The 23,354-nt window shown below is 42.4% G+C and overlaps 1 protein-coding gene across 4 annotated transcripts in view; it reads right to left on the bottom strand.

Annotated features, from left to right (window-relative positions):
• Positions 1-23,354, bottom strand: part of WWOX (WW domain containing oxidoreductase) — an 897,467-nt gene that overhangs the window by 601,722 nt on the left and 272,391 nt on the right. The window lies entirely within an intron of this gene.

The following is a 23,354-nucleotide window of genomic DNA, read 5'->3' as shown; positions in this document are numbered from 1 at the left end:
ATTACATTACAGATTCAGCTTACTCAGAAAGGACTGGTCCAAAGGAGGGGTGGGGGGACCCCCACTACCAGAACCAGCTGTCTAGTTTGAACTGCTAGATTGCTGAGCACACACTGGATGCATATTCATAGGTACCATAGGAAATTAAGCACCTTTGGAACCAGCATTAAAACTCTCTCCTGCCAGCTGGAGCAGTGAACCGGTAATTCAATGGCCCCCTTGTGGCCCGGAAGAATTAATGCAGCCTTCCAAGGTGTGAAGGCTCTTCTGGGGTGGGGTGGGGCAGGCATGGAGCCCCCTAAGAGGAGGCGACCCTGCTGAACCACATGTAAAGGTGTCAGACTTGGCCCTGTTTTGTGAAGAAAGGGCAATGCATCATCATCCATGCTTTCTCCTTCCAGAGTCTGAAAAGGAACCCCAGTGTTCACGCTTGTTCAAAGGAACACATGTTTAAAGGAGGAACAGATCAAACGAGTTCGGTTTTTCCATTTAAAAATATCATTTAAGGGAATTTGAAGCTGCCTGAGAAGATGGATACACTGTGTTTGTTTTCTACATTAATGAGCTATAAAAAGAATGGAATGGGCCATAAATACGGTATTTTGTAACAGCCTTTACTAAAAATGCTACTGCTTGTGTTTATCATTTATACCCTTGTATACAACCTCAAAATTGATTACACTTTAAACCGTACATAACTTGCTGTGTTTTTCATTTTGTGCGATACTACAAACATTTTTATAACTCAGTTAATATATTCCATATTTTGTGTTCTTATTGATTATGAATATTTCTTTAGGGGATTTTATTGCTTTTAAAATAACAAATGTTGGGTATTAAAAAAACAGAAAAACCTATTGGAGCCTTTATATTTTTCTTTCCCCTGGTAATTCTAATACATAGATTTGAGCATGAACATAACCAGAATATCTTTCTCTGTATCTTTTATACCACCTCACATTAAAATTAAAAATCTACTAATATAGCGCCCACTAAAAGAATCAGATTTTTCAAAGGAAATTCAGCATTTAATGTGTTTGACTTGAATTCATAATCCGTTCCTTCTACAATTAAAAAATTAAAGTGCCAAAAGATTATCCACATGTAACATGATGGTTTTACATCAAGTATATATTATCTTTCCTAATTGCCATTTCAGTTTATAGGCGACAGTATGATTTATATATATGATATGATTTCACTATTAATTATCAAATTGAAAAAAATAAAATCTCACATTATAAATTCTCTCCTGGAAATTAGTTTTATTATTTTTTCCATAATCCTATCACACAGGCTATAAGTGCATTGCGGCATGAACACTTTAATTTTTCCAGTTAGTTTTAAGCAAGCCCAGAGGTGAGGTTTAATAAGGATCAATGGCACTTTATCTGGGACAGGGCCTCTTCACAGCATGCAAATTACACAGTAACACTTAAAAAAAGAAATAGATTTAATTAAAAAAAAGTAGAACCACAGGCTCTGGAAATTCAATTAAAGGATTTATGCAAAGGTTTGCTAGGTTTTTATATGCAGTTACTGCTTACATAATGAGCTTTTCATATTAAAAATCAATAGGTAATCTAGACTAGAAGATCATCCCCTTAAATACATTTTTGAAATCAATTTGAAAAATAGTCCATCAACTGCTGTGACTACTCTTGCTGCTTCGATTACACTAAAAGCAATATTTAGATTGTAAGACGTGCTATGGAATATCTATGCTTGGATATTGCTTTCAAGGGCTCTTATACTTCTGAGTGCCTCAGATGATCACCTAGTAATTCAAGATTGTGTTAAATGTATAAATAATTTATTTAATTACGAGCAAAAGCCCAGGGCCGCAACCCCGCTGTACTTACAAGGGTTAAGTGAAAGGAGCAGAAAGACAAAAGAAGGAACTGAAGGAGGAAAGGAGGAAGGAAAAGAAAGGGAGAGAAGGAAGGAAGGAAAAAAGGAAGAAGGGAGGGAGGGGCAAGAAAGAGAAAAAGAAAAAAAGAGAAAGAAAAGATCAGAACAACTTATCTAAATTAGTCTCTGTTATCTCAACTGCCTATTGTGTGTTTGCTACTTAGCACAGGGAGATAGCATTTCACTTTAAAACTCATTTAGGTCTTCAAGGAAGGACAGAACCAGCAAGCTGGAACTCAAGCAGACTTTCCATCCCTGTGATGGTGGCTGGCAGGACTTGAAAATGAAAGCCCATCCCGTCCAGTGACGGCACCCCGGCCTCACAGCCCAGCCTGGCCCCGATCTGGCCACAGTGTGAACTAAACAGGTTTCCACGGCTATTCCTGGCCAGCCAGAAAATGACCATCATCTAGGGGGAAGCATGAGGAGGGGGGAAGGAAAGGAAGAACTCAGGCAGGTCCAACTCTGAACTCCTCCAGTTCACACGATCAATTAATAAGCGAACCGTTCTTTAATACCTCTCTTTTATTGAAAAAGTTCTTATTTCTAAAAGGTGGGGCCAGGACTTGGCATCCATCAAGATGAAAATCAGGGCTCAAGTCATCTTCAACCTAAGTCAGCCTTGTAAAAACAGACCTAAACTTTATAAAGGGCTAATTTATAACAGCAGCACCTTACTCTCCCTCTGTAAAGCTCTGGGAAGAAATAAGGAAAAATACACACCCAATGTATCCATCTACCCAAAGGTACTATCTTAGCAAAGGTAATACTTCAAGAAGACGATGATACAGCCAGGCAGGGTAACCAGGGGGAGCCCGGAACAGCACAGGCAGGTCCCTGCTCTCAATGCAGAGTGGAGAAGATGAGGACTGAGAGGAGGAGTGAGAGGCAGAGGCAGCTTCTCTTGTCTGAGATACTGGTGGTGTTCACGTGGCATTTCCCAACGCAGAATCCGAGATACACTCCTACTGTGAGCTGGCCTTTCTTTGGGATTTGCCTGCAGTTGTGCTGAAGGAGACTGTAAGGCCTGAGTAACCAGCACGAAGTTGACCAGCCATGTACCTGGCCAGCACCGCACAGCGCCCGGGGCGAGTTAGGCACAGCCCATTGTGGCGGTGACTCCAAAGACCGATCCAATGGTGCGCGCGTGCTTCAATGGGTTAGATGTTTCTGGACACACGTTCAGCCTGTTTTAAATTTCATATTTGTAAGAAAGAAATAACAGGCAAGGGGCTTGAAAACACGATGTTAACTGAAAGAAGCCAGTCACAAAGGACCACGTGTTGTTTGATCCCACATATAAGAAATGCCCAGGGGAAAGAGAAAGTAAATGAGTCGTTGCCTGAGGCTGGTGGGGGGAAGGGGCGTTCGCAGGTGATGGCTAGGGGTGTAAGCTTTCTTTTGGGGGTAATACGTCCTAAAATTGTGAAGATGATTGTACAATTTCATGAACAGCCACTGGATTGTACACTTTACAGCAGGGAATTGTACAATATATGACATATCTCAATAAAGCTGTTATAAAAAAAAATCAGGTGTAGTTATGGACTGTAGTCTGAATAGTAGTAGATTTAAGGAAAACCAAACAAGAAAATCTGCAAAGGAACGAATGAGGTTGAAAAGAAAACCAGAAACTCCATTTTCCACCCATGTCCATCTGGCGAATAAAACATTTACGCTTTCTCCTTCTCTACAAAATACTTTGTGTGACAGTTGGTTTACAGATGTGCAAACACCAACAACTGGCTTCCAAGAGAAAGGTTGTGAAATCAAAATACACAGAACCTTCTATTACATGGAATGAGAGCTTCGGTATAAAATGTCCCAGGTTCGTATGATCAAAATGTCAAATATGAAACCGTTCTGGAACAATGTGAGCGGTGTTAGTAATGGAAGTTTGAACAATGTTAACACTTAAAATTTCAGCAGCACCATTTCAATCCATAAATGTATAAAAGTCATTTTACAGTGTGCTTAACAGTCAAGACCAAGAGCTGTTATAAAAGAAGACGCCCTCAATGTCACTTCATTTTCTTTTATTCTTATTATTCCATTTAAATCTCTCGGTAAAAGTGGTCTTGATAGGTAACTTTATTACACATTTCAAGACCATTCATTCTGAACAGAACTTCCTCCAAGGAATTAACAGATAAAGAGAGACCACTCTCCCCTCATCATCCCTAAATTATACCATAACTACGGAGGAGGGGAATGGCAGTGTGCCTGTGACAAGGACTTGGTCTGCTGGGCCACTCAACGGCTCAATAAACTTGGAGGTGACTCTTCTGGTTGGTTGCAATGGTCTCTGGCTAACACCTTCCTGGTTAGCTCGCAAATAGCGGCGAGTCAAGAGGGGGGCAGACAAGCAAAGTCAGAGTCGGGACGTGGCGAAGAGAAAGAACCCCCCAAAGTAGCCATGAGACCCACATCAGCTCTGAGGGCAAGAGCGTTCTGACCTTCCCTTGTTTCACTGCGTGACAATCTCCCCTTCATCGCCTCTGCTCACAGGTAAGGACATCTCCTAAAATTAGGTTAGCAAACTCGTCTGTAAAGGGGCAGTCAGTAAATATTTTCAAGTTTGCAAGTCCTACCTCATCTGTTGCAACTACTCAGCTCTGCCATGGGGATGCTAAAGCAGCTACAGACAAAATACTTGAAAGAGCAAGGCAGTCTTTCAATACAACTTTATTTAAGGATGATCAAATTTAAATTTCATATAGTTTTCATGTATCACAAAATACTGCTTTTCTTCTAATATTTTTCCAGCCGTTTAAAAATGTAGAAAGGGCCCTTAGCTCAAAGGATGCACAAAAACAGGCAGTGGGTCAGGTTCAGCCCAAGGGCCATGGTTTGCTGTCCCCTCTGCTAAATCACAGACTAGCCAAGAGGCAGACAGACCAGTAATTGCATCTTTACTTGGGATTCCTTTAGCAGGTACCCTATCTGATAACAAAATGGTGTGACTTTCTTCCAGGTAGCAAAACTTGAAGGCATACATTCCAAATGAAGTGCACTTTATAGAACAGCAAGATAACTTAGTTTCTACTGGGAGAAACTTATATTCTGAACTTCCCAAACTTCTCCCTTAAGAAACAGTTATCAAGGCCCCAAAGTTTTCTATTATTTAAAAATGAACAGAGGCTTCAGGAACTAAATAGCTTTGAAATACTCAGTGCTGGAGACACGATGGTCTTGGCTCATGAGAAACGAGGTTGACCACGTTCCCCTGGTCCCGCTCAGAAATTCCATTGTCAATGGGGCCGGTTATGAGCGCAATAAGCAGCAAATTCTTTGCATTTGTGCTTCTACACGATTGGGTTTTTTTTTCCCCATTTTTTGTTTGGTTGGGGTTTTAGTTTGAAATATATTCAGGGATCAATATTTACAGTGTTACTTTTCCCTCTTTTGACTTTGATGTTTCACCAATCTTTTGACCACTGCAAGCACAGGTGCCTAAGAAAAATACATGCACAAACTGGCATCATTAATAAGCAAAGGAATGACTTTACCGAATAAAGTGAAAAGTCAAACCACGTTATATTTCTAAAGGAGCATATGTGTAGTGTCCCAAGTATGTGTAGAATTGGAAACTAGTAACTATTATCTGAAATAGTGTTAGTGACTAGGAGAAAAAAATTAAAGACTTGATGTATTAAAAAACTTTAATAATTCATTTCATAAGTCATATATCTACCTCATGATGATATTTACACTGTTCCTTGGCATGGAAATATCCTTATTATTAATATTATTATTATTATTTAGATAAAGAGTGATAGAAATTATAGTCTAGCTCAGGCCAAATGATGTTAAGGTATGTTTATATATCTTTACCTTCTAACCAATGTGGCCCGATTACAGACTTTTAAAGTTCTATTGTGAGGACAGACATTTTGTAGCTTAAAAATCTGGCATTTTATAAGTTACTCAGGGCCCTATTTTCCTCGTTCTCTTGCTCCTAGATGGAAAACAAATCGCATGAGGGAAATGGCTTTATAGTACGAGTCCTTAAATATTTTACAGGCAGAAGTCTTGGTGGGTGGTTCAGAGGCTCAATTACCCTCCTCAGTAGAGGCTATAAACATCCCTGAGGGTTTACATAACAAACCCTCGGCCACTCGGCCACTAGGCGCTACTTAAAACTCTCAACATTTACATCTGCCTCTGAAACCTGTGCCTGGATGGCTTTTGAGCATTTGAAAAAGTATAAGGCAGGCCGGACTGCACAGGTGTCCAAGCAAAATCACTGTCTGCATCCAACCATTTACGGAGAAACACAATAAAAACGGCTAAGTCACTCAGAACTATTAGGTGTAAGACATCATGGGATTTAAAGCTGCTCTCTTGAATATGTTTTTTTAGAGAAAGAACTGGTAAAAGGGCAAGTCTTCTCAAGTGGAAGCTACTTAAAAAAAAAGAGCCACAGCAGATTTGTAGTAATGCAGCATTAGGTGGCTGGGGGTGTTGCTAAAATCAGAATACGGATTATAACTGCACCCTGCTCTACCCCATCTAATCCATCCACAACTCTTTGAAGTAAGTACTGTTATCCCCATTTATAGATGAGAAAACTGAGGCTGGGACAGGTTCAGCAACCTACCCTACGTAAATGAGCTAGTGTATACTGCAGCTTGGGATCTGTACCAAGGTCTGTTTTATCCCAAGCCCTCTGCTTTTTCCCCTTTACCATGCTGTTTCCTTTCACTCTCAGGCCACAGGATCATTAATGACCATGGGGAAGGAAGGGCCTGGCATCCCCTCTGAGAGGAGGGGAGAACACATGAGGAGACACTCCCCCAGGAAGTACATTCCATGGGACATGGGGAGCAAATGATGGGTCCAGAAACTTGGTCTGAATGTGGATGGCTGGGAGTCCCATGCACAATTCTCCCTTTCGCTATTAATAATATGGAAAAAAGAATAAGGCAGCCGGTACGATCAGCCAGATTTTCTGAAAGAGGTAAGTTCTGGTTGGTGGCTTAAGAAGTAGCAGAGAGTGGATGGATTTTTTTTTAAAGTAGAAAAAGAAATGTATCAATAGATGCCCTTCCCACCCACCAATCCTCAACTCCTAAACAAGTGTTGGAAAAAAAACAAGCAAAAAAGAAAATGAAAGAGGCAGAAAGAGCCAGGGTGACCAATGTTACTGGATCTGGAGTCATTTTATATCCAGCAAGACAGGGGGCCTAGAATATTCCAATAGAGTTATATAAAGTATAGTCTTCTAAATTCAAAGAAAGGGAGGAAAAAAGTTTCAGGGCTGTGCCTATTTCAAGCTTTTATCAGCACTAATTTCAGCCCCCTTTTCCCTTATAATTGTGAACAGAGGAAAAACAGACATTAATTAAGCAAAGCTTTATCTCCTTCTGCTCTAATGAAAGCCAAGTTACAGTTATATTTTTCCCCAAGATTTTTCTCCACTTAATGAAGACATTATCCCTGAGTTTTCAAAGTCACTTTACAAAAAGAGCATTCAAAAGACATTAAAGTCAGTTTAAACTAAAAAGTCTTTTTGAAGTCAATAAACAATAAAAGAACAATGAAGAGAGCCTTTGATGGTGCCTTAGTCTAAAATCTTTAATTTCTGTTTTAATCTACAAGAAATGTTGAGTCTTGTATTCAAATACTCCTCGCCTCTAGAATATAGTAAGCTTGACTCAAATCAAGTGTGTTTTAGAATTCTCTCCTTAAAATATGTGAGTGTATGTATATATATGGGTGTACATATGTGTACATGTACACACCTCACACACAAGCACATACACACACCACGTTAACGTGAAAGGAGGTCAGAAGGAAGTTCTCCACTAGAAAGGGGAGAGCAAAGTTTTCAAATTATTTCCATTCTCCTTCTTTGAAAATTAAAAAAAGAAAAAAAAAGAAAATGGAATCTTCGGCTTTGAAATTCATGACAAGATCAAAGGCGATAATGCACATAGATTTTTCAAGGTATACATTATTAATAATACAGGCAAACACACAACGAATCAATAGCCTGGTCCAGAAATGATAAAGGAAGTGTGTGTCTCCAAAGCTCCGTCTGTAACACCACACAGGGCGGGGACTGGGGGCCCTGAGACCTGTTTACCTGGGCATCACACAGCCCAGTCGTCTCCTTCCGTGCTATGATGGTGGGACAGTTCAGCACAGATAGAAGGGGGGAAGAAAAAAGCACGCTGAATATGCCCAGTGTGCCAAAATGACTTTTCTGTATGTTAACCCCTCTTCTCCTTCATTCAGGTGAAATTCACAAATCATAAAACTAACTGCTTTAAAGTGTACAATTCAGTGGCATTTAGTACACTCACAATGCTGTACGACCACCACCTCTATAAACCCACACCCATTAGTGGTCATTCCCTACTCCCTTCTCCCCACCAGCCCCTCGCAACCACAAATCTGCATTCTAGCTCGACGGGGTTTGCCTGTTGCGGATATTTCATATAAATGGACTCACATAATACATGACACTTTAGTCTGATGTGCTAGCCCCTTAAATTTTAAAAATAAATTTAGCCTATCTGAATGCAACTCTGATTTCAAAGATTAGTTCTTCAAAAAGAAAAAAAAAAGCATGAAACAGGAATACTTTAAAAAACAAACTGATGATATTACTGGTACCCACTGATGATGGGTATTATTCACCAAGGAGCATTTATATGGGAAGCTTATCAGGGAGGGATAATTTAGGAGCATGGGATTAACAGGTACAAACTACTATACATAAAATAGACATCAACAAGGATTTTACTATAGAACATAGAGAACAATCTTCAATATCTTATAATAACTTATAATGGAAAATAACCTGAACTATATATATATAACTGAATCACTTTGCCACAAACCTGAAACTGACACAATATTGGAAATCAACTATAATTTAATAAAAAATATTTTAAATAAACATTTCGGGAGCTTACTACCAACACAGGTAGTGGAAGTGGAAAATATTACTGCATCCCTGGAAAACATGTTAAATTAAGAAATTATGAGTCCATGTGGTTATTAGTGAAAAGGGGCATTATCCAGGGGTATTGCCCCAAACTTTGAGCTTGGGGGTCGCGAGCTAAAACAGACAGTTCTCTAATAAATCTTCCCTCAGGGCCACTTAGGGAAATGACACAGGAGGCTGACAGATTTATAGGTCAAAATCAGTATGATTTCCAACCCAGATTATACATCCACTTAAAATGGGAATTTTTATAATTCTATTTCTTCTTTCCCTGATTTTCTTTGTTGATGGTCCAACAGCGTGTCCCCTAATCAGAATGGAGGGTGCAGCGTTCATCTGTCCAACAAGGGGGTTGGATGGGAATCCATATGGAAGTGAAAGGGGAGGAGGTCAGCCATTGTCAGACTTCAGAGAGCTAAGGCCTCCAGGGAAGAACAGGGCAGGAGTACCTGAAATGGGGCCGACATTTCTGTAATCATAGATGGAGGGGGAAGTGTGCGCAGACCAGGGTTCCAATCCTGCCTTTGCTTCAAACGTGGCCCTCGAACTGCAGCTCTATCACCGAGAACATGGGGTCTGCTGTCAAGACTAAAGGAGACGCGGGCACGTGCTCAGTACTCCGCAGACTTCAGCCTGGACTCCGGGCTGTGCTGGCAATGGACTCTTCCCTCCTACCTTTGTAGCCTGCTCCTTGCTCCCTTCCCCTCTCCCTACCACCCCCTCTCCCCACTCTTCTTTCCTCTTCTCCTCCCCCTCCCTTCGTCCCCTCCCTTCTCTCAATGTCCTGTCCTATTGGACTGGCCAGTGTGCCCTTGGCCACAGTGCTAAGCAACGAGCCTCACCTTTGAGCGTCCCCTCTGCCCCTTCTCCCTGGGGTTTATCAGTCAGAGGCCCGCCAGACTTTCCCTGGCGCAGGTGTGCTCTGACCAGCTTCACCTACTCTGCAACAGGCCGCCACCCGGGTGTCCTAGGTTCTGAGCTCCAGACCAAAAAGCTCGGGAACTGGCAGCTCCAGCACCATCACAACCTGAACATGATTGTCCTCAGGTCCAAAGGTCCATACTGGGAAACTAGAAAGCTGGACTGGCCCCTTTTAATCATCCAGGTGATCATTTACAAACAGAGCCTCATTATAATAAAACACTCTCGTAAACTCTTTACTTGACCATAAACAACCAACCTGATACCTATCAGGCCGGGGGTGAAGCAACCATGAGAAATGCCCAAGTTTTATGGGTCAGGGTGAGAACCCGATGATAAGACTTTGCCCGACGGATTCCACAACCACAGAATTAAAGGAGAGTTGAGGACCTACTACGTGCCAGATGAGTAAACCACGTCTGCACACATGGCCTTATAACCTCATCTCACTGTTCACCCCTTGGCAGCCCACCAGCCTGACCCCACTTGACACAAAATAAATGACCCATCGTCTATACTTCTCAATAATGGCAGCTACTCCGCATGTCTGGACAATGCCGGAAAGCTGCTTCTTTTATGAATTTAAAGAATAATTATATGCTGTGGATCATAGAAAAGTCTCCAGCCATGTATAATTTGCAATTGGACATCTTGCTTTTTAAGGCACGTCCTTTCAGCCAGCCTGGCATTTCATGAAGCATCGTAAAGGAATTTCTTCAGTTACCCTTTCCCAGGGATGCACACCACCTACACACACCTGCAAGGGCACCTCAAGCAGGCGTTGCACTTGAAATAGCCCCGTGCGTTCTGAACAACGTCGATCTCAAACGCAAAATTCCCAAGTGCTGTGTATTTGAGCAAATCTGTTCCCGTGAACACAGGATTGCAGTGGGATATGGATGTGACAAGAGGCAAATGCCTCCCCTTAGCAAAGTCAAATAAAACAAAAGTGCAACGAGCCTCAAAGCCAGCACACATAAATGTCACTGCACCTGGGAAGAGGGGACATTAGAGGCCATTTATGAAATCCCAGTTCTCCCAGGGCAGTGGGGAAAGGTTACAGTGATGCATTCCAAGGGGTGGGGGGTGGGGAGAGGGCTGGTACCCAGGAGAAACGGCAGGGACGGGGTGAGACCCTGTGATGCAGCCAAGGTTTGGATGCTCTCAGGGTGGCCAGCCTTGCCTCCTGTTGCCTTGTTTCTCCGAGCTGATCAAGGGAAACGTAACGAGTCCGGGCGCCAGGGCAGGTTTACAACCACTGACAGTAACTCTACGGTACGCCGGTTTGTATTAAGATGTTATTGCACCTTTCCAGTTCTAATCACCAATTATGACTCTATTACTCCTACTTGGCAGTTCATCTGCTCCTGCCTCCGCTAAGGGCGACTTGGAGACGGACCTGTGATCTCCCGGTTCCACTTCAGTGAGCGCGCAGCACGGAGGCTGTCATCTGCAGACACTGAGGAGGCAAGGCACTGCTTCAGCGGAGATAACTGTACCTGACCTTACAACAATTTACTAAGGAAATACCTGCTTAATAGCGGCAGGAGCGCCGTTTCCTTTTGCTCGCACCAGCACTGCAAATTAGCGACAACAGGATAAATCTATGGCCGGCTCACCAGACACTTCATTAAATCACTGTTCTCTTGCCTTGTAGCACGCTAATAGAATCACAGCCCTCGTTAGCTGCTGAATAAAAGATCAATCACAGACTTTGAAAGCTCTTGCTACCAGCTTCCAGAGGAAACAAGGAGGGGAAGGGAAAAAAAAAGGAGAGCGAGCAAGAGAGAGAGATATTTAGGAACATCGCTGAGATTCTGAATGGCCTCGCTGCAAGTTGCTTAAATTACCTTTTCCACAACTGGCTCGAACTGCAATACTCAGAGGAACTTGTTAAGCCTGCTTTCAAGAACAGCACTCTAATATATGGCTGTTAGGCCCTGGTCAAAAGTTCATAATGTGCATATGTAAAAAGGTACTAAATTGCCCGAGGGCTAAAACCAGAGGAGTTTAATTGTAGCAAAATGCTAAAAATGGTCTGTTGAGGGTCCTTCTATTGGGATGCTGCTGGCTCTGGCTGATTGAAGTACAGAACATAAAAGCCTTACAACAATATTTCCTTAAATGCTGGGGAAACTGCCAGCGGTTGGTATTGCATGAATGTTGTGGTTAAAGAAAAACATTTTCCTCCCCTAAAATAAATAGAGTATTAAGAACCGCTCCAGCCCATAATTCTAAAGCATGACGGAAAAAGGGAGGGCTTGATGATAATAAATAAAGGATAATTCATAGGGCATGTCCAATCTCCTCGCGCTGTGTTTTTACACGGGGCACATGGAAGGTATTCAGGCGTAGCGTGTAAGGGGTTTTTGGACTGTGAGGGGCTCTGATTTTGAAAACAGCTTTGCTCTGAAATAACAGCTGCTCTTGGCCGCCTTGCCCGTCCCTGGGTGAGACATACCTGTCGGGGGGACCCTTGCGAAGGGCTCTTTTCGGTTTGCCTTCGTTTCGACTTCCATGAAATGAGACTGAGTCCCAATGACACACACAGTTGGCTCACTTGGATGGGTTTCTCACACCCAGAAATCTCCACCTTCTCAAAACACCCTCCTACTTTTCATCCCCTCTTTCTGGCCTTGCTAATTGGTACCTCATTTGGATAAATGATGACATCAGAGCGGTACATGGTGACTCAGAATGCCAGGAGGGCCCATGTTAGTATAGGACACACAGGGAAATTCAGAATTTGATCGGTGGGCTTTCGATTTCCATGGAAAGTCATGTGGACTTTTTGAAATCAGAGTATTCCAAGGATGACTTCATCTCTCCGACGGTGTCACCCACACTTAAGAGTCAGTTCAAATATGAGAACGAGTGAGACTTATTTCTAAGCTGATAGTGAGCATTTAGATGCAAGTTTACAACCTGATTCCCCAGAACCTACTAAAAAGCATGACAATGATGTGTGTGACTCGTTGCTTCCATCCTACGCCAGCTTCTTAAAGACACACAGAAGATGTCCAAGGCGACCTTGAGAACTCGTGGGTGGCTTTTACTTTCTCGGGTCAATGACTGATCCTTTGCTTGTGCCCTATGCCCTTATGTTGCTGCAAAAGACTTCACCCCAACCCCAGCTTCCAAAGTGAAAAGTCAGAATGAATTTATACAAAAAAATCACAATGAATGTGCGAAGTGACAGCAGAGAAGGCAAAGTGACATCCACAGAGAGGATGGCACTCAGTTTAATTCCTGCTGAAAACTTGGAGATTTTAATACCATCTGTGAGAGGATCTCCTAAAATATCCTAAAAATAATAAGGATAAACAGCCTTGATTTTTAAAACCATCAGCAAAATCCCCATCACCCACAGATCAAGCTGCTGCGTGGATTTGGTTTTATGGACACTAGAGGAAGCACCACCTGCTGTGGGGTTACCTTCCAGGGAAGTGCGCAGCCTGGCTTTACGAATATTCTGTGTCACCTCCAGACTCAGGGGTCCCTGGGTTTAACTCTCGGCACATCGCGGGAGCCTGGAGTCCTGCAAGCCGGCGGTTTCCAGCTGAGCCAGTTAGGGCAGCAACCACACTGGCTGAATTCCAAGAGAGAGGAAAGAGCCAATGTGGATATTCAGTCCTTGGCTTGCAAGAAAGTTACTCTGGATTTACATAAAGAGAAACAATTAGGTATTTCTCTGTGTCTTGAAATACTTTTTTAAAGGCTGCTTTCTTGAATTTCCCTGACTGTGTGTGTCAATAAAAACGTGTGTATGGGGCAGGCAGAAGTCTTGAATGACGGAAAATCTGCTGATGGGATTCCAAGCTGTACCACCCCACCCCCAACACATATCCCCCGGACAGCATCAGTACCAGCTCTGGCAGGGGCCCAGGAATTGTGTTTTTTGGTCCTCGATGGACAGAACTGCTGAAACTGAGAGGCAAAGACTTTCAAAATAAAATGGCTTCTAGAATTGAACAGGGAAGATCTCTGTTAGTATGAAAACAACACCTAAGTCCCTAGGCAGCTAACTTGGGGGTTAATCACTTAACAAAAAAGGCAACACAAGAGCAAGCTAATCAAAGATGGTTCTGAGATGTTTCAAAACCAGTTCAGAGGCGCTCTGCCAGGGAACAATGGGTTTGGGAGAGAGTCCTTCGCTATTATACACAACTTCTCGGGATCTTAAAAGTGAATCTTGCAATATTTCATGTGTAACATCAAGCAGGCCTTCAGGCTGAATGAGAATGTAAACAAGCTACTAATAGCATTTTAAAATACTTAGCTGCATTTAAACTAGAAGAAAATCTAGGCAAACACCAGCAGCCTTTAATAATGGCACGTGCCAGTGCAGAAGGTAAATCTTGCCCCATAAAAAGCCACTGATGCCTGAGAGCTCACAGCTAAACCACATACCACAAATACAGATTTTAAAGACAATATGAAGGAAAGCCAAACCAAGTAACGTGGAGGGTACCATGCATGGCCTCAGTGGATGGAGAGAAGGAAGAGGAGGAAGAAGAGGAGGAAGGAGGAACGGGCAGGAGGAGGGAGGAGATGGAAGTTGCTCCTTGTGATGAAAGGTCACGTCCTGGACCATCGCAGCCCTCTGCACTCAGGGGAGGCAGACAAATGACTAACTGAATTTGTAGCACAAGGCAAGCTCCCAGGCCACTCTGCAATATCCAATTATGCAAGAAATATGTGTTCATTCAAAATACTGGAGACACCATGTCAGTGGAACCATTTCACAGCCCAGTGAAAACACTCTCTTTTGGTATGAGCTTGAAACAGTCTCCTACCATTTCAGGGTTCAGCTTCCTATTCTCTAAAGAAATGGGCTTGGCCGAGGACACCTCTGAGATTATGACACTCTGTGGCCACATGAGACAATGCAGGGACGCCTCGGTTCATTCCACTGTGCAAGCTGCTGGTGGACCAGTTCTTCCAACGCCGTCCACTGGCCCCCATGCAGATACTGCAATCCATTAGTTCACTAATATTATCCCTCTAGGTTGTAATTAATAGAGCAACTAACCTGGGAAAACTTCAAGTAGTTGTGTAAGTGAAGTAAATTAAATACCGAGGTGACATGGGGATGGAAATTGCTGGGAATGAAGGTTTTTAATCTGCTCCAGGCCCAGTAAGGATGCACTAATCATCCCATCGCTCTTTTCCCCCATATTCTACAAGCTAATTCCACCCTCAACCCACACACGGGCGAAACAGAGCACCACCTATTGGTGTCCACTGGTACTCGTCTGAGTTTATACACGTATTTTCGTGTGTGTGTGTGTGTGTGTACACACACACACATTTATAAAAGCACATACATTTTAAAATATCAGACTGTCTTTCTAGCTCCTAAAGCTAAAAATAAGTTGATTTATAGTCTGTTTACTTTTCAAATGCTGCATAATACAATTTAAAATGTCCACACAGGCTCTATTTGTGTGATAAGAAAATAAGTAAATGTTTAAGTAAAACAATGCTGTACTAATGAAACAAAACAGCTGATTGGCAGGGAACGGGGAGGGTGGAGTAAATACTGAAACAGAATCTGAAGATGAAGCTGGACCAGGTCAAACTGTGCGCTGTTCATCTCCAGGGGCTTCCTGAGTTTCCTCATCTAGAAATGAGGGATAGCGGCCTCCAGGCTGGGGAGTCAGGAAGGTTCTCGAGTCCAGTGAGAGCTGATGAATTCACATTCTGTTCACATGGACCCCTCTGAGACCCCTACGAATGGTGTCAAAGCAGAGAGTCTCTTAAGAAGGGCTATTAAGATTTCCCAAAAGAAAGCTTAGCATTCCAGGACTAAAATCTTGTGAATTTTTTAAAAGTCAAGAAAGAGTTTTTATATTTCTGTGCACTGACTTCACCTCCACTCACCCAGGACAAATGGGCAAGTCACAAAGGGACGCTGGTGCACTGAAGCTCTGTACCCCAAGACCCATAATTAGTCATTACTTTGAAAGGGCCAAGAGAGCAAGTAATGAATCGGGACCGAATGAAAGAGCTTTTCGCTATTTGATTCAAAGTGGTGAAACGATATTTGCAGGAGAGCTTCAGCTGCCCTGGGATGATCCTGCTTTGGGAGGGCCACCACCTGAGATCCGAGGAAGGCCCTGGAAAGGTCTTTAATGAGGACCACAGTGACAAAATGAACAAAAGTGGGGCAGACACACAGAGTCAAGAGAGAACATGACTGGTCAGTCTGAACATAGACCAACTCCCCTAAGTGCACAGCAGATGAAAACCAGAGGATGGGCAGACATCACAGGGCATTTCAGCATCACCTAGACCATCCTTCCAGGGGCCCCATTTAAGGCGGTGCTTGCGGAGATGCTGCCAGCCCACTCGGGAATGTGCATCCTCCCCGTTAACAATGTAAACAGCTCTTCATAAGGGTGATCAGTCAATGCTGTGTTCGCTAATTCCATAGTTCTGTCATCAGACAGCACTGCAAATTTCATTACATGTTTTAGATCATGTTAACGTAGTCTGTTAATGGTGGTACTCACTAAAAACCACAGCTATTTAAATAATGACTAGGCATGATCATCTTTATACATATTATGGGAGTGACATGCGTGGATATTCTAAATATTCTCTTCTTAGAATCTGTCTTACATCATTCATTAAGTGTCATCACCAAAAAGATGTATCAAGATGTTTCTGAGGCACTGCAGATTCACAATTCCAGCAATTATTTACAGAGATAAACAATGTAACTATCTGAAGGAAAAACACTTTATGTTAAAATATAGCTCCATATTACCTCTATCAGATATCCTTAGGCAGGAATTTAATACTACTGCTTTAAAAAAGACAAGATAGGATACTATTTTGTTATGCACTGAATAAAACTTACTATCAGTTACTTTCCTGTCCTTATGTGTTTATGCATGCACACATATGTGGGCATATCAACAAATTCATCCACAAATGTGCATATCCCACATGGAGTCTTGCCCATTTATCTCCCATATTCGGTTAACACATCAAAGTTTGTTTCTACTTCTACTTCTGCAACATCAGAAGTATGATTTCTCTTGCCTCCTGGCCCCCAATGCTGTCTTTGTACAGGCTCACAAAATTTCTGAAAGGCTAATAATTCTTTTTGCCTCGCTACTGGGCTTTATGCAAAAACTCTCTTCCTCTTCCAGCTCACTTCTTGGCTGCCATAAAAATGTCCTCTCTGAAGGCCAGGCATAGCTTGGAGCCAATAGAGGCCACAGGTGGCAGGGACTTAGAGCTCGGTACTTCACCCCACTGGAGAGAGCTGGGATCCCCAGTCAACTGCCGTGTAGTGACGTGGCCTTGAATAGGTTATTTATTCCCACCAAGCTTCCTAGATAGTAATAAGGAATACCACTCTCAAAGAATCAATGTGAGAAATAGATGAGGTATTTCTCAGGTCCTGGCACATGGCAACTGCTCAATAAACGTCATATTTTTTGTATCACCATCATCATCATTTTACCACCATCATCATCAATTTTAATATGAGACCATGAGATCCCAAACCCGCAGCCAGGCCCGAAGTGGCGTTTTTTGTTTGTTTGTTTGTTTGTTTTGGCCTTCACCTTCTGCGTGGCTCACCACAAATCCATGTTCGTTATTCCAGCCTGTGCTATAATACTGATCTTGTCTTGATTTAAAATTTAAAATTTTGTTCATTGTGACTTTTTCCATTAATTTTGATTGTTTTGAAACATTGTGCTAAGATCTTATTTACCTGGATACTGAGATTTTCAGTGCCCCTTTGATTCTGTTGCTGGTTATAGGCTTGAACCTACCATTGCTGCAAAGTCTCTTCTTCTTTTTGTGTCTCCATGCTCATCTCCTGTATACCCTTCAGTAGAGACGTCACTTTGATTCTGCAACATGGCCTGACTACTCTCATATCTACCCCCAAGGCAGAGAAGCCCCACGTGCCCTGTGGAACCCATCTCACCTCACGCTAACATTCTTTGTATCTCCAACCCATTTAAGGCAAGCACCCAGAGGCCAAGGAAAATGACTTGCTCACTTTCAAACTTTCTACCCCTTAAGTCAGCACATGTGGCACCCAATGAACGTTTATCAGATGGGACCAGATCAGACAGTTTTAGAGCAGCAATTTTCAGACAGTAGATTTTGATAGAGTGAGTGGTCAAGCCAATAGTGGGTGGCAAAACTGGGTCAAAATCAGCACTTTAGAAAAATGAAATACAACCAAGAGGAAAACAGCAGAGTACACTGCCCATAATTACTGTTTTGTAAAATCTCTGCTCAGACACACGCATATTACACACACAGACACATACATGTGGATATGCATAAGTGTGCATGTATTGAGTTGCAACATAAACAACTTGGGCAGTAATCAAAAAAAGAGATTGAAAGACGCTGTTCTCAAGGAAAAACAGGACACCCTCATCGATCATTTACCAGTTGCCCCACCTCAACACAGAAAGGGCAAAAGTTCCAAAGGCATATAAGTCTCTGAAAGTTTAGGAAAGTATCAGATTCTCAACATGCTCAGAGACCAATCCTGAACAACACAGAAATCCCAGAATGCTGCAGTGGCCTTGCTGAAGAATTTCTTCAGCATTAGCTAAGAAATGAATATCGGCCTTTTATCAAATTAAGGACATCTATTTCTGGTTGAAATAAGCATTACAAATATACATGTAAAAAGTCGGTCCTGGGAAAGGGATTTCAGTAAAATAATTTTTTCTAAAAAGCAGCAGCTTACCTATCTTTGGACTGCTTAAAAATTCGATCAAGGCATTTAATTGACTTAATGGAATTCACCCCGTATTGGACTCCCATGAAAAAAAATTGATCAGTGTTGATATAGTTCTGATTAAAATGTTTTATTCATCAACATAGAATTTTTAAAAAGCCTTAGGATCAAATAGTAGGCTGAAATTACTGGCTTTCCCTCCTAAGCCTTATAAACAGATTTAAGTGTACATGTCTATCTGCATGATCTAACAAACAAACCAACAAATTCATTTATTGAGTCCTTATTGCCTACAAGCATCCATGTGCACTGCCATTGCTAGCTTCTGTTGTCCTTACAAACCATCTTAAGTTAACTGAATACTAAATACAGAAGTTTTCCCCAAAGACACACTTTAAGATATAAATAGCTTACTGGAAAATAAAACTGAGCATAGGGGAAAGAGAGTAGTCAGGAAACAGAAAGAAAAAGACCAAAAAAGGAGTAAATATATATCAGCACCCTGGAGAAGTATGATTAGATGTATACACATACACAAATACATCCATATCTGATTAAAAGTTGACCATCTGGGCAGCTGGCATGCTGCTTAAAAGCAATCAGTAACTAATATTATGCAAATCATATGGAGAAGAAAGGTTGAAAAAAAAAAAGATGAAAACTTTCCAAATTTTTGAAGACAGGATGGTTTTATTATACCTTTTTTTTAAAGGTTTTGCAAAAAATCTCTTTTGTTGAGCATGGACAACACAGACATAGGTCCAAAAGTATAGACCAAGATAAAGTTGCTTTTGGTCTGGTGTCATTAAAAGATTCAATGAAACAGGCCTCTGCTTCTAACTAAATCACTTTATTAATTCCTATCTGACCTGCTTCCAAAAAAGGATTTAGGGTGACTTAAGTATAGAACAAAGGGAACAAAATGTCACTAAAAACCAGAGGAAGCTGATATGCTACCATTAGTGTTAATATGATCTGAAAAAGCCAAAAACTGGGCTAGGAGCTCCAACAATCCATTATGTTATAATAGCTTTATTAAGAAGAAAGTACTATGGTAGCTCCTCGGGGGTCCTGCTTGGAATTCAGTGTTAAAGGGCATTTCTCATGAGCAGTGGCTTGATATTTTGGGGGCCAAATGACAGACAATATCCAAGACAACAACATCCTCCATGTCTTTATAAATCAGTAAGGTTTCAGGAGAGCCCACGTTAACTGGTAGGATGCGCAGAAAACCAGCATGTGCCCTCGGGCTTATCTGTGCCTTAATCCTCTAAGAGTCTAAAGATGCGGGAACTGTTCCCCCCATTTTACAGAGAAAAAGAAATTCCAAGGCCCAGAGAGGTGGTGCTACTTGCCCCAGATGATGGGGACCACCAGGAGGAAGGGACAGGATTCGAAGCCTGGTTTCTGCAACTTCACGCATGGACTTTCCTATCTACCGCAACACATCCTTCTTTAACCAAACAGGTCAACGAGCTCTTCCCAGCTCTACCCCTCATCCTGTTGGTAGTGGGCTATGGGAACCGACTGGGTTAACACACAAGGGGTAGTGAGACCAGGGCTCTCCACACAGGTGAGTCCTAGTAAGTGTGAGCTGCTGTTCTTGCCCTTACTGGCTGCCTTTGTCCTCGAAGCCCTGAGAACATACACTTATCCAGGGAAAACTCACAGCCCATCTCCCATCCTGCATCAAATACATGTCAAATCTGCATGGTACAGACCAACATGGAGGCATGTACATCTGGCAAAGAAAAGTTACAATTTTCACTCATTTTTGGCTTCGGCCAAAATAGACCTCTGCTCTGGGTTCAAATATGAACCTGGCAGGGCCTCAAGTGGGGCAGTGAGACGAAGTGGCACTGGCAGACAGGATACATGAGCTCGAGCTGATGGGGAAAGACCTTTCCAGGTTCGGGATAAAGGAATCTGGTACATTCCCCAACTCTGCCTCCAGGAGAACCACCCCAGCTCATGCCTAATGGATAAAACAGAGGGAACAAAAAGAGAAGAAATCGACTCCTACTTCCATGACTGGAAAGACTCCAGAATCTGCTTCTTTTGAAATAAGCTGCTTTCTTTTTTCTTTTAAGCATCTTCTTAATGCCTTCTTTTGTAGGAAATGTGCCCAGGGTCAATGCTGACATTTCAGCCATCCTAATTGCATTATTTGGTCTTTTATGGTTATAGAGTCAACAAAAAGACAAACGACATGCAGCACACACCAAAGCCAGTGAGAGATGTTATGTTCTAAGAAGGAGAAAACAGACTGATTGCATTCACCTGTCTAGGAACACTAAAATATCAAAAAAAAAAAAAAATCCAAAGCTCCCAGATTTTACAGGGTTTTTTTTTTTCTTTTAAAGAGTGAGAATACTAAGAAAACATTATGAAGGTCTCACTAGTTGATATACGGTGTTTTTTTTGGATCTAGCAAATATACTTTTTATAACTTTTCTCTGAAAGGAGGGACTTTCTAGCTCAGATTACTTGGACACTCTTACTGTTTATTCTTCCCTTTTTTTGAGCAGTCAGAAGAGATTTCTCTTAGAACTTCAAATAAATAAGATATCCAGCTGAACAAACACCATACACTCCCGTGGATTACTTTGGCTTCGTAAAGAATATTTCACTTTCTTCTTTCAAAAATGTAAATGATTAAAGAGACCCTCATCGTATGAAACCCAAGGATAAAATGTTTCAAGTGATATATACTCTACGCAAGGTGGCAGATGGAGAAGCCAGAAGCTTCAGCTTGGAAAAAGGCATGCAATTTCACAGGGGACGTTAGAACATGACTAAATAAGATACTCTGCTTATTACACATTTTAACATGGGTGGTTTTATCATGTGACAACCAAATTTCAGAGTTCAAAAGTCATCTCTATTTTCTGAAAACAGCAAAATGAAATTTCTGTCTTAGATTCCTGCCTAAAAAAAAAAAAAAAAAAAAAAAAAAAAGACCCAAACTACAACAACAAGATTATACATACTCTAGAGTAAGATTGATATTCTACACAGGCTTTGAAATGATGGTGAGCCTTATCTACTTTCATCGCTTAAAAAAAAAAGAAGTCCAGGATTTCTGGCCAATGTTTGAAACTCAAATCAAAACTCAGCAATAGGTGTTTCCTTAGAAAGAAAATCTGGGCCATTGATAAACTCGGCCCCCGCTACTACAGCAGCATGCAAACAAGCACGTGACGTTAGGAAACATAACCCACATGTTTCTTTATTCTTTTCATAAGCTTTCTTATTAAAGGACTAAATCTTATCTCCCATCATGCGACCGAAATGCATAGACATGTATATTTTTTAAAACAGGTGCATCTGGTACCTCTCAACCCAGAAAGAGGAAGGACAGGAATGCAGGAAGGATGAAACAGGAGAACAGCGAGGCAAAGACATCCCCATCGCTAAGGAACGCTGGGGCTTAAGGCCAAAGACTAGCGAAGCCTTGAGTAAATCTGCCACCAGACAGCCTACCAAAAGTCACCATAAGAAGACCAAATAAAACTGAATTTGTGAAGAGTGACAGACAGCCTATAAGGTGGCCCCGATGCTCCCTGCTTCCAGGTGCTCACTCCACAGTGGAATCCTCTCCCTGTGAATGGGGCTCAGACCCACGATGGAGATATCTCTTCTGCGGTTTGGTTACATGGGGCTGGGACTCCCGTCTGGCAGGGAGACTCTATTTCCTTCCTGGCTCACGTACTTTGACAAAGCAAGCTGTCACGCTGGAGAGGCCCAAGCGGCCAGGAACCGAAAGAGAGGACTCCAGAACCAAAGTCCTCAGTCTACTAGGCCACGAGGAGCTGAATCCGACCCACTAGCCCATGATCCTGGAAGTGGACCCTCCCTGGGTGAGCCTGGAAATGGCTACAGCCTGCCTGACACCTGACTACAACTTGCAAGTTGACCCTAAGGCAGAGGGCCACAGAAACTGGGGAATAAGTAGACAGTGTCCTATTTATAAAAGGGCACAGGCTGACACAGGTGCTTATGAGGAAACACAGTCACACGTGCTAGGTGAGCTTTCGCTCTCATTCAACCCTCTGCCACTTCACCCTCCTTCACTCTACTCCGGTGAGTCCGGATTGCTCTGCATTTCACGGACGGTGTCTCTGCAGGCTCACGACTCTAGGAGCTGAGGTGCAATCAGGCTTCCTGCAAGTTTGGAATCTGGGATCCAAAAGATGCATAGACGGGTTCTGGGGCTGAAACAGGGCCTCTGGAATCCTCTAGGCTAGTCACTCCCAAGGGTGAGCCCAAAACATTCAACAATGAGCATTCTCAGGGCAGCCCTGAGACGGGTTCCCTGAGATCCAAGGTCCTCAACTCAAAGGCTTGCTGTTTGTCCCACAATCAAGTCCTGCCTACAGTTTTAGGCATTGAAGTGTCCATTCTCTCATAAAATGGTGGTCTAGGGTGGTGGGTTTGTTTTTTACCCAGAGTTTTCAGGATAAAGAGTGTGAACCTGCATTAGTCTCCTTTTTAAAAAATCTCCTTTCTAATTACAGTGTGAACTACAAACTCCATGGGAGAGCTCATCTTGGTAAAGTGACTCATTTTACAGACAAGAATGCTGAGGTCTAGAGAGGGTCCGTGACCGCTGAGAGACACACCTGTTGGATTACAAGCTCTAAAACTATATTCAGTGAGACAAGATATAAAGACATAAACCCGCGAGCGGGGGGCGTGGCACTTCACGGGTCCTCGTAGAACGTGAGAACACATCCTGCTCTGGTTTTCAGCGTAGCCGCTGATCTCGGTGGGAAGAGGAGTGAGGGTGTGGGTTTCAGCTTCTGAACAATTCAGAGCCCCAGTTTCGAGTTTTCATTATTG

Source organism: Vicugna pacos, chromosome 9 (genome assembly GCF_048564905.1).
Source record: "Vicugna pacos chromosome 9, VicPac4, whole genome shotgun sequence".
NCBI lineage: Eukaryota > Metazoa > Chordata > Mammalia > Artiodactyla > Camelidae > Vicugna > Vicugna pacos.
Note: the sequence above shows the minus strand (reverse complement) of the source record. Positions and strands in the feature narration are given on the sequence as shown.